Consider the following 12,882-nt stretch of genomic DNA (forward strand, 5'->3'; position numbering starts at 1 on the left):
GATGACAATATCGAGCTAATGGCTGCGAACTTCGAATCTATCTCATAAAACCACGTTCTATATTATATCGAACTAGGATTATTTTAGAAAGCGATATGAGATTCAAAGTGTAAAAATGTCCCAGTACTTTGAATGTTTTAGAAAAGTATTCGAGATAAAGATGTATGGAACTACTGAAAATTACTTTAGATTCCTTTTCCTTATTCTGTAAATTCTTTGATTGGAATATAAATGTTGCTGGAAGTATGAACATTTTCACAAGACAATGATATAAATGGAACTTTAAAACTTTTTTAAGTGTTACAGTGATATTTCGTTACATGTTCCATAATGTCAATAGATTTCCCCGCAACATCCATAATTATTACAAATGTCAATATAACGAAATATCTTTTATGCGATGTTTGTGGTGTAATAAAAATCTGTGTTTCGATTACGTTTTTGATACGTATTACTCACTTATATGTAATAATATAGAATAAAAATATACTGTTAGTCCGATATTTGAAAATATACATGCGTTCGTTGTCACTGTTAAACTGTTGTAATAACAATGGAATAATAAAATAATTTACTCAAATGTACATAATAATATATATACATATTCATAAAAACAATATTAAGCGCAATAACTTTTTTGTACGCGAAAAAAAACCAATAGGTCCGTCGGGACTTGAAGCCAAGACTCCTTTCTAACACGTCTACTTTACAGTGAACGGACGACAGAGTATCCGTTCACGACCATGGTCCCTTTGATGATTTTCCGATGTACCGAACACTCATGATCTGACAACATTGTACTTTAGACTCGACAACACTGTAGAAGTTAGACTATGTAGTTGAGCTCGAATGGATTTAACGTAGTTCACAAATTCACCGTTCTCATAACGTAGAGGGCAGCAGAAAATCCCTGACTTTTTACACTATCGGTATTTCAGAACATGAGACACGAAGTCCCATAAGATGACAGATCTATCCTATACCTAGTCGGTGTTTATATCTCAAAAAATTTCTTCTAATTAGCTCCTTCCGAATCTGAAATTGCTCCCACAACACCGTTAATAGTTAATGAGATATTCGCAAAAGAAAAAGCAAAAATTTGTTGTTAACAGAATAGGTAGTAACTGGCCTTTTTACACAAATATTATGGCACCAAAAAATTGCTCCTGATCTGTTTTATAATAATCAATAGTCAGATTTCTCAATAACAACTTATTAACGAGGAGCAAACGAAATATTATTGTTGTATAGAGGTTAGGTATTACGTCATTGGTAGGCGCTCGTTTATTGCAGCCTTCGGGGCTGTAGAGGGTCAGAATTTTAGGAACTAAAATAAACGAACCTCCAATCACCCGCGCTCTCACCACCCCGCGACAGACAAATGTAAAACGGACTTATATATAGGGTGGGTTGGATATACGCATTTTACGATCATCTTAATTATATCCGTTATTTTTAGAGATATCAGAAAGGTTTATTCACAGAAGTTGTTTAGTATGGAAAGGGGCTATTATTTAGAAGCAATAATTTTTTCGTTAGTCGAGGATCTTCTGAGCTTTCCATCGTAGTTGGTAACGAATATTAGTGTTTCTTAACAATTTATATCTTAAGAAATTGCTCTCGATTTGCTCTTTCCGAATCTGAAATTACTCCCATTGCAATGTTTATATTTAATGAGATGTTCGCAAATAAAAAAGCAAAAATTTGTTTTCTGCAAAATAGATAGGAAATGGCCTTTTTACAAAAATATCATGGTACCGAAAAATTGCTCCTGATCTGTTTCATAATAGTCAATGGTCAGATATCTTAATAACAACTTATTAACAAGGAGCAATTGAAATAATTTTGTTGCGTACATGTGACGTGGCTATGACGTCATACATGACAATTGTGTTGGTACCCCGGCTTCCGCTAGGGGAAAAAGTGGCATAAGAGAAAGGACGTACCAGAGAGGAAATGAGAGTGCTAACGTCCGGGGTTTCGGGTTCCGGGCAGCCCCCCTGGTCTACATAAGCATGGATAAGAACCCCTGGTCCACATTAGCATGTATCAGAACCACAAAATTTCGCGTCAGCAGAGCACTCTACCATTCCGTATCACAATCTATCGGATCAATTGAAATTTGTTTTACATCACAGCGCTATGGGCGACAAACAATTATATAATAACAAATTATCGCTACGAATATTTCGCGTTGGTCTGTGGGAGCCTTAAATACATACTGATTAAATTATAAGCTTACGTATTGATAAAAATTGATCTAACTCTTTACACTTCGTCCCACGTAAGAACATAACTGTTTCGCGCTTAAACAGTCATGCTCTCTATACGCGAAATAGTTATGCTTTTATGTAGAACGAAATGTAAATAATGCACTAAAAGTACAGATTTAAATAAAAATATTATTACATTTCATTCTAAGTACATGCAAAAAGTAATTCTTTTTCATTATTTTTGGATTCGAATTGAAATATTCATAGAAATAAGATGCGAATCATCTTTCGGTATAAATTCGTAGTAAAATTAACTGAAAAACGATTTATTTAGACAAAAAATACTTTTTAATACTAATAGGTACGTTCAAACTTAAAAAGAAAATTTTCATTTCTATCTATATCCTTATTCGAAGATTTATTCGAAAGCTTGAAACAATTTCGCCGAGTATCTTTTATTCGAAGCTGGGTTTCCAAGCGTCCGAACGTGAAGCAAACAAGGAAGTGTTCCCTGTCTGTTAACTACATACAATGTAAGCATTTGGAAAGATCCGTGTCAAACAATACGGGGTTAAACTGAAACCTTAACAACGCCTAGGAATATGAGCTCTTTATTATGATATCCTTAACCTAAGCCTTGCATTCATAAATTAAAAAATAAACGGATTGCTCAACCCGAATAAGTTAATTGTTTATGTAATGAAATAATTATAATAAAATAATAGTTTATGTAATCAAATTACAATTAATAATTTATTTTGTAAATATAATTAATTATTCCTAATTGAACAATCCGTTGAAGAGTTTGGGTCACGCACGGTCATAATGGGTCGCGTGTCTGGAGCGTCAGGTCTCGGGTATCGGTTATGTTTATTTACTTTGGCGAGGATTCACTCCACGAAGCCAGTTCTAAGAATTGGTGGCGAAAGTGACGCGGGATCGTCGCGTGTCAGTGCAGACGACCGGCACGCGTTATGTATGTATTTTACAGCCGCTTCAATTTGACGCTGAACAAAGAGTTGAATAACCAATTCATTTTTTCATGTATTAACGCAACGCTCTGATTAAGACTATCGTAATATGGAAGTAATATTCGAAGTTATTTCCAAATACTTACATTGTAATTATACATATATATAATGATATGGAAAGATGGTAATTTGAAAAAAGTACGATTTTCATATTATTAAAAATAATTGTTCATTCATTATTATCCAAAATAATTACTTACCCCCCCCCCCCCGTCGGCGATTATGCCAGCCACCGCGCTGGTCGCGGTATACGATTTCCTTCAGTAATTTTCTAATCTGAAACAGTAAAATAAAAATCAGATCTTATAATTATACACGTACATTTATATCGATGGTGGGCAAGTGTTTACTCACGACGAACATCGGAAGGAGAAATTCCAGCTGCGCGATACTCGTGAGCGATCAGTTGCCCACCTCTGATATCAGAGATGGGCAGATTTTTATTTAAATAAAAATTTCAAATAACGAATAAAAGATAAGAAATTATTTGATGACAATTCATTCAACGAACACATTTTATAAAAGTACGTTATAGAAGTTCACGGTTTCATTCAATCCCTGCTTTCGTCATGGGGCAATACTACATTGTAAACGGGTTACAACGGGAACGGGTTTTACTCCCTCGCTTTCTCAAGAGATAACGAAAACGTAAGGGCGTTTTCCTTTGCCGGGTATGAGCTCAGACTATTAGAGCGAGAGGTATAATAGACAATTCTTCATACGTAACATTAGTTTTTTGTGAGTGCTGCGTGTTTTTTATAGGCCACCCATTCCGAGGAGGAGCCTGTTTGATGTTATTTAGGAGTAGCGCTTTTCTACGGCGAATTGCTCTGTCACATTTTATGTCCCACAGAGGAACTGGGTTACGATGAAGACCCTTTCTTACCAACTTCTTTGTAGAGGTGACTGCCGGGTTGCTTCTTTCATAATCTCAGTAAGTTATATTGTCAAATGACGTCTATCTTGCTAGTATCGGCGGTTATGAACGTTGTCGGAATTTCCTCATGTCAATCGGAATATTGTTGCCAGTCGGTACGTTTAGATATTATTTTATTGGTATGGCTTATGTAGTGAAACTTAGGAATTTTCGTTGAGATCTCCAGGGGGAAATGATCCGATCCCCAAGTATCATCCAGTTGGGAGACTGGAAAGTGATTTCAGAAACTGCAAGGAGTAATCGCCATGTCTAAATTACTGAATTGATGTCCTATAGCAGGCCTGTCCAACATGTGGCCCGCGGGTTATTTCGCCAGACGACGCGGTCCCCACCATCACTCAGTCCATACCCCACTACTCGCTTGCGCTGCGATGCGATCGTGGGGCAAGAGGTACGTGCGGGTAGGAATTTCTGGAGCGTCAGAAGTGGGGACAGTCAGAGCACGTACACACGCTTTCTTGCCTCTATAACGTCGGGCTTCTTGTGGATATGGAGGGGGGTTATTCCCCTCGGCTGAAAGACCAAGCCGGTAGGGGCGATTATCGATTTTGACCCGTGGACCACAAGTTGGACAGGCCTGTCCTATAGGACTCAAATGCGAATGAGTGTCCCCATTAAAAACAGAACAATGATCTTCTACAATATGGAGAAGTAGAGTGCCAGATTTATCAGTATAGTTACAATTCCAGGTATCATGGTGAGCGTTAAAGTCTCCAACCAGCAGGAAGGTCCCAGTCAGTTGGAGCGAGCGGAGTAGGTTATTCGAAACAACTTGGTTGAAATCTGAGCCAGGAGGTCTGTAACATGCGCAGATTGTTAGTTTGTTATTGGGATTAATAATTTCAATAGTAAGAGCTTCCGTGGAGTAATCTATAATAATGCAATTAGAAAGGTTTCTCCATTAAAATGAGCGTTTCATCAGGAAGATGAGGCCTCCACTTCGGCGATTGAGATAAGGGTGTTGCCAAGTTTCCACACATATAATAATGTCGTATTGGGCAGCATGTTTTAAAAGTTCTTCTCTTTTACCAGTTATTTGTCGACTGTTCCAGAATAGAATTTTTAAATTACAAGGAGAGGCGGAATCCATGTTTGCGCTCGGTGGAGGAACTAATTGAAGGTTTAGTTTATAGAATGGATGGAACGGGTTTGTTGTTAGTGGATTCCTTCTTACTGGTAGTGTCAGAGTCGGCAGAGGTAACTGGTGAACTGGATGGGCATTGTTTGGAGATGGTTGAGTTTCTGCATTAGAGGTAGAGAACGTTGGTTCTCTCATACTAATATTGTTCTTGGAGTACGTTTTCAGGGTGTTGTCCTTTCACTGATTCTGAGACTCCAAGGAAATGGAGACAGTACCTCCGATACGACGGAGTTCATAGTTTTCTTTTAAGGAGTGTTTTGGAAGGGATGGAAAGGTTCTCTGATAAGTGTGACTTTGCCTATTGTCAGACGCGCTATTTCTGTTGTATTCCAGGCCTAATTTGGTGTTGACAAGTGAACAAGCTTCATAAACAGTCGTATCTTGTTGAGATAATATGGTGTTAATTTCTTTGTTTAGTTTCATCTTGATGCACCTGGAGTGGAAGGTTGGGTGTTGTTCTTTGCAGTGAAAGCAGGAGATCCGACTCAGAACAGGAATGGGATTCATCGGTTAATGTAATACCGCACTTCGCGCAGACTGTGGGACTTCTGCAGAATTTTTGGGAATGGCCACACTTTAAACAGTTCCTACAGGTCCGTACAGGTTCCATATAAGGGGAAATGTCCTTCTGTAGAAGGCCGTAGAGTTATACTTTCTCGGGAAGAGTTGAGCCCTCAAAAGTAAATAAAATCGTTTGACTTGGAATCCATGTTTGGCTATTGGTGTCCTTATCAAACATTCTTTTATTCAGCTGCCTTGTATACATAATTTTGCAGGGACAAGAAGCCTGTAAAATAAGACCTACCACGTTAAAATCCAAGCTGCAGCCCTTTAAGATACTCTTCTTTTCTAGTTTATTGCTTGGGACAAAAGCTGAAATGCCGAGTTCTTGGAGTCGCGGCGAAGTAAACAGCTTGTTTGCTTCTATACGACTATTAAATTGTACTGCCCCTCTCCTTGGACCTCTTGGCTTAAGACTGTTGGCAACTAAACCAAGGGAGTGAATTGATTTAGCCAAAAACATTATGTTGTGAAAAGCTGACGACTTTGGGTTATTATTTTTAAGGTAGATTTCAATTAAAGCTGGCCCAAAGTGTGTGTGCGGATACAAAGGAGGTACGTTATTGATGGTGGAGTTCAGTAGGTACTTGGTCTTTTTCGAAGGTTCAGGTGTGTCCATGGTGGGTGATGAGCACTTTCTTTTATTATGTTTGACGGTAGTCCATTGCGTTGTTGAAGACGTATCTATGTCGTCAATTTTTGGGATAATGTCTTCCGGGGACCCAAAAGGACCCGGAAGGGTGGCGAAGATGGAACCCCCTCTCAGCGTGGCGTGGGTATCCTAACCTTGTTTATAATTAGAGTCGATAATTTTTATGTGTGAATGGTATTGAATGGAGGATTCGGGATTAGGAAGCACAGGATGAGTCATAGGAATTAAAGGTTTACTTATCCAAATAAAAATGCCTTCCAATATGATTCAAAGATTCATTTACTCCAAAAATTCAATTCTTTTACATTTTCTGACCTTGCATCTTCTCCTACGTGTCCTATATAATTTTGAATACATAAGGAACCTGAGAAACATATAGCAGCGACATATAGCAAGAAAGCGTAATACTAATTAGTTAGTAGCTTGGGCAGTTTGTCGTAGGTGGTGCTACATATTCTTTTGACCCAATTCTTCACTTTATTTACAGTAGCAGCTCGTTTATTGCAGCGTTCGCGGCTGTAGAGGGCGAAATTTCCAGGAATACTGCATTAAGCGAACTCCAGTCACCTGCGCGATCTTCCCGCTAATCACCCCGTCACTTGTTCGAAGTAGGTACATACAGTAATCTCGTGTTCAAAGCACGAAACCGACCCGATGAATGCTACGTCGTCATCCCCACCACTGGAGAAGGGGCCCGTGAAACTTGTTAAGTACTTAATTTTTTGCCCGGCGCGCCGCTGCGGCTTCCTTTCTCGAGCCGACGGCTGAACGAGGGGATATCAAGGGAAGATTACATGCCCGGGTATCGGGTGGCACGACACTAATGTAACGATGAAATTTTTTTATTTTTGGTTCTTTGTTGAAACTTTTATTAACATATTGATGAGATTGTTCCGATTTAAACGATACCAAACACGGTACAATTTGGAACATATTTACTTATGTAGAAGGCGTTAAAAATTCATATTCTTTTATTATTCCATCTGATAAAGTATAAACGTTAAAAGATGTTGCAGCCGTTGTTTATTGTATACAAAGGTCTCAGAAAGATTTAAAATGGTACAATATTGAATGTCGGAAGAAAAAAAAATAAACGCGTACGTAGGTATACATATACAGTTATTCACGAAAGTATTCGAATGCACCACCGCTGTCTTTAACCCATCATATAACAGTTTATCCCGTGTCATACTCGGGCAGAGCGTCAAGTTATCTAACTGTTTATTCCGAGCGAGACTCGAAGTTTTAAGAAACGAACTGTGCGACGTGTTTCCCTGTGTGCTATAGCGCTATAGCTAGCCTGTGCATTAACCGAGTCATCGCTCGCAGTTGAGCCGGGATACGAGATACTCCCATCTCCCATGAGGCGGCTATTGTGTTGGCGGGGGTGATTTAGGGCACCCCCAAATGCCCGAAGTGGTCGAAGAATGGAAGCGTCAGTCCCGACGGATGGCCCGCGATGCGTGGCGGATGCAGTTCGAGTTGAGTCTTGACGGTCGGGGGCAGTCGGGGCGGTCTTTCCATGCCTGGATGCATGGATGGACCGCGGCCATGGTAGGCTAACCTACCGCCGTACGCAGGTGCTCACCGGACACGGATGTTTCCGTGAGTACCTGTGCAAGATCGGGGCGGAGGCGACGGCTACGTGCCACCAATGCGGCGGGGAGTGGGACTCCGCGCATGCGCTGGAGGAATGCCCGTCTTTCGCCGGTGAAAGGCCGGCCCTCCAGCGCGTCATAGGATGGGATCTCTCGCCGCGGGCCGTGGTAGAAGCCATGGTCCGCGACGAGAGATTGTGGGACGCCGTGGCCTCCTTCTGTGAGGAAATCCTCACACGGAAGGAGGCCGCCGAGCGGGATCGGGAAAGGTGCGATCCCGCTCGGGGCGAAAGAAGAGGAGTGTGGCGGGGGGGGGGGGGGGCAGGGGGGGATGCCCCCGCGGCCGTCCCCCTCCCCGGAGGTGGGATCGAAACGGGGGGCCTCCGGGCACCCTGAACCACCTCACTCCTCTTCTACATACAGCGGAGCGGGTTGCACCGCTGTAAGACAAGGGGTCGTCCCACGAATGGTGCGATTCATAGGGTCACAGCCGCGATGACCCTCGCGTCGCCCGCGTGGCAACCGGGCCGAGGGGGCGTACTGGGGGTAACACCTCCTTTCGCGGTCGGCCTACGAGAGGACAGCGTCGAGAGGTGACCCCTCGGCGCTGTAGGTACGAGGCGGAGGGACGTGCCGTACAGCCGTCCCAGGGGGGGAAGCAATCGCTACCCTCCCCACCCCCTCAGACAAGAGCCCTCCCCTTAAACATCTGTAGAGGAGGGCAATAGGCAGGGTTGCTCGCGGTCATGCTGAGCGTTTCTGTTACCAGTCCCTTTGCCCGAGGGTCATCTGGGGAGATTTTAGCGGGTGAAACCCCGCATTGGCCGTCTCTGCCCCGAGCGGAGGCGGTGCACCTTTATCAAGGTTTTCCCCCCGTTAAAAAAAAGAGGATACGAGATACTTGCCCCGCGGGCGTGCGAGTTTATGGGATTATTTCCACGGTAACCCCTCGCGCTGCCCGCGGGGCAACCAGGGCTGAGGGATGGTAATACAGGTACCATCCCTGTCGCGGTCGGCCCTGACGGAGACAGCGTCGAGTGGTGACCCTGAACGTTGTAGGTAGGAGGAGGCGGGACGGCAGGACAGCCATGTCAGGGGGGAGCAATTGCCACCCCTTCCCCCAGAGAAGAGGCCCTTTCTCATTTGAGGGGGGCATGGGTGGTGCCGACGGCGGAAGTATGCATGGCGTTCCCGTGGCGGGTCCTCACACCCGAGAGGGTCACCGGGGGATTTTCCCCCCTTTAAAAAAAAAAAGGATACGAGATACGAAGGACAGCGAATGGAAAAGAAAGAGAGGTCTGCGTGTCGGTGAGATCAATGCTCGGTTACCTCGACTCTGACTTCTCTTTCTTTTGCATTCGCTGTCCTTCGTATCTCGTATTCTGGCTCACCGTGAGCGACTGTTGCAAGTCGTTGCGAGACGGGGGATGCGATAGGGGTACGAGGTTAGGCTGTAGGACCCAGAGAGCTGGCGACGAATGAAATTGATTGTATCACCTCGATTGGCCAAAACGGTACGACAAAAAGCGTGCGAAACATACTGAGACCGAGTAATATAACGCAAGCCGCAGGCGGCCGCAATGTAATCATTGGCCGATGACACCATCGCAGGCGGGCTACGCAGTTGAGTCGACTGGAAACAGAAGCTTTCTTTTTGTTTTTCAATCGCTTGTCCTTTTCTATGTTCGGAACTCTACAAAGGCAAGCTCTCGAGGCTCGAGTTTCGAGCAAAAATTACATTGTAAGGTGCTGAAAACGTTTCCACGTCGTGGTGAATGCAGCGAAGCGGACCCGAGTTTGTTGCGTTCAACATGGGATTACTGTATAGGGTGGGCTGGATATACACATTGTTCGATCACCGAATGATACCAACACTACTATCTCCGTTATTTTTAGAGATATCAAAAAAGTTTATTCACGGAAGTTATTGAGTATTGAAACATTCTATTAAAACAATATTATATATACAACAGTTTCTGACGAAAAATATGCGAGTTAAACGCGACACTGTACGTACTCTGTTCCTTTCTTTCTGGGCGACAGTGTGTTGTGCGCGCACATGAATGAGAAATACGTGTGAGCGAAGGGCGTTCCTATGCTGCAATAAAATAGCTTGCAATAAGGGAGCCCCTACTGTAATATTGTCTTGATACGATGTTTCAATACTCAATGATTTCTGCGAGTAAACTTTTTTTGATATCTCTAAAAATAACGGACATAGTAATGGTAGTAATGATAACCGAACAGTGTGTATTGGGAAAGTCAGAATTTTTATACGCCAACTAGTGACAGAAAATGAAACTACTGAGAATAGGTCGAGTATCCATATGATCAACAATGTTTGAATAGATAGGTTGAGAAAAACCAGTGCTTTTATTTTAGTTGCGCTATGTAATGTTTTTAAACTAATATAACAACAGTCATAATTATTTAAACAGTTATAGATATTTACACCATGGAATTTTCTCGTAGAAAAAATAAAAGTTAAATATGTTGCTGGATGTACGGCTGTAACAGTCGTGCACGTAAAAATGATACTGTTCGCTTTGACCATTTTCCTGGCCAAAAGGAAACTTCGTCAAATTGAAAAATAAATTAAACCAAGAAGAAATTATTGACCGCTTCAGGGCATGGGTGAAAGTTTTAAAAATGGACAAGAATGTATCGTCGTCTATGATAGTATGCTCGTTACACATTACAAAAAACAATTTCATCCCAATAAGTATTATTGTAATCATAAATAGAATTGAATATCAAATTTATGATTTTTAGGAAGTCGTGTCGCAAATTTACCTAAATTATAAGTCATACCAATAATTCGTCCATTAGTTTGTTAGATAAATGTTATCATTTTAAGATTTCACCACTAATTTCATATGGATGATCTTTTAAATTTGATGCCTGAAGACAAAACGCAAGTATTTCAACAACAGCATTGTCAATTTCATTTAGTTGTACAAGTTTAGTTTTACAATTTAAAAGGTGGCCACGATTAATTTATATTTTCACCACCAATAATATTTTTATTTTGGAGTGTTGTACACGCGACTTACAAATTTCGTTTATGGATATTCGCATTGTTCTTCCAATTCAAATCATACGCATCTGATTCAAACAATTTTTAAGCTATTAAAAGTTACTGCGTATTTGCGGTATTTGAATCAGAGACCAAAAATAACAGTTATTTGAAACATTTTTTGGAAAAAAATCATTGAGCAAAAAGTAATTTTTATTTAAATGAAAACCAGATATTAATAACACGAATAAATTTTTTAAAAAATGACGTGATTAAAAAACATGGATTTTAAACTATTCTGGTTACGAATAACTATTATAGATGATCAAAATTTTGATTGGTTATAAATAACCATTATCAATGACGGAAATTGTTTTGGGTTGCACGTAAGCATTATCGATGACGAGAATTTTATTTTGGTTACCGATAACCATTATTGATGACAGGAATTTTTTTTTGGTTACGCGGTAACCGAGTTTATTTTGGTTACTTTCGACTATCGACAATTTTTATTAACATTGTTTTTATTGACGTATTTATCAGTAACGTAAAATAAATTATAGAATTTATATATTTTCAGTTAAAATTGTATAGATACGTTAGTGAAAATAACGTTAATAAAAATTGACAATTGTGATCGGTAACCAAAATAATATTCTCGTCATCGGTAATGATTACGTACAACCAAAAACAATTTTCGTCATGGATAATGGTTATTCGTGACCAATATAATTTCCGTAGCTTATAATGGTTATTCGCAACCAAACAAAATTTCCGTCATCGATAATTATTATTGTTAACCAACAAAAATTGTAATCATCGATAATGGTTATTCCCAACCAAAATCATTCACACAAAGATATTAACTCTTATACCGTCACTTTTTAAATTGTGGTTATAACAGTTAGGGTCTCTAATTTGAAGTGTAAAGCAACTATAAATTTGAAGAATCTACTGTCACTAGTTTTCCATCTTACCACTAGATGGCCAAATTCTAAACCACGCCTCCACCGACTTTCCCAATACTTCTATAATTTTGTTGGACAAAGAATATCAGATGGGTGTAATAAAATCAACATTTTATTTTGAAAAATTGAGACAATACACAGATGCGAAAACAATGGTAGCACATTGGCAGCACCGATAAATAGACGTTGAAACGAATTAACCTTAGGTTCCCTTCAGGGCGGCTACGCGCGGGCTAATCACTTCTCCAATCGAGCAGTCGATCGGCAACGGCAAGAACGCATCATCGATCCTGATAAAAAGAAATCTCGTGAATCTCACCCCGTCGCTAACTATGTATAGTTGGCCGCAATAACGATTTTTGTTATTGTTTATTCCCTTTTCTTTCTTTCTTTTCATAAATAGATCGAAGCACTTTTCCTCGAGCTCATAATGTCTTTTCTTGAAAGTCAAGGAACTGAGTGATCAAGAGCGCGTGTCCTTGCCTCCGTCGATCATCACGACGATATATAATATGTATCTAAATCCGAACGGGCATATAGAAATATTGGTATCGAACCACGGTTCAAATTTTGCCGGCCGAAAGTTTGGAATCGTTCTGTGAGTTAGGAATTGCATCCTTAAAGGGTTAAAAGTTAAGAAATTAATAATAATTAGTTGTAAAAATGTTAATTATGACCCGGTGATTTTTTAAATACGTCATGGGATGTATTTTTGATAGAAATCGATTAACGGATCCAAACTTTGTTCCGTATCCTCTTGGTATT

Source organism: Dufourea novaeangliae, unplaced genomic scaffold (assembly GCF_001272555.1).
Source record: "Dufourea novaeangliae isolate 0120121106 unplaced genomic scaffold, ASM127255v1 scaffold10, whole genome shotgun sequence".
NCBI classification, from domain to species: domain Eukaryota; kingdom Metazoa; phylum Arthropoda; class Insecta; order Hymenoptera; family Halictidae; genus Dufourea; species Dufourea novaeangliae.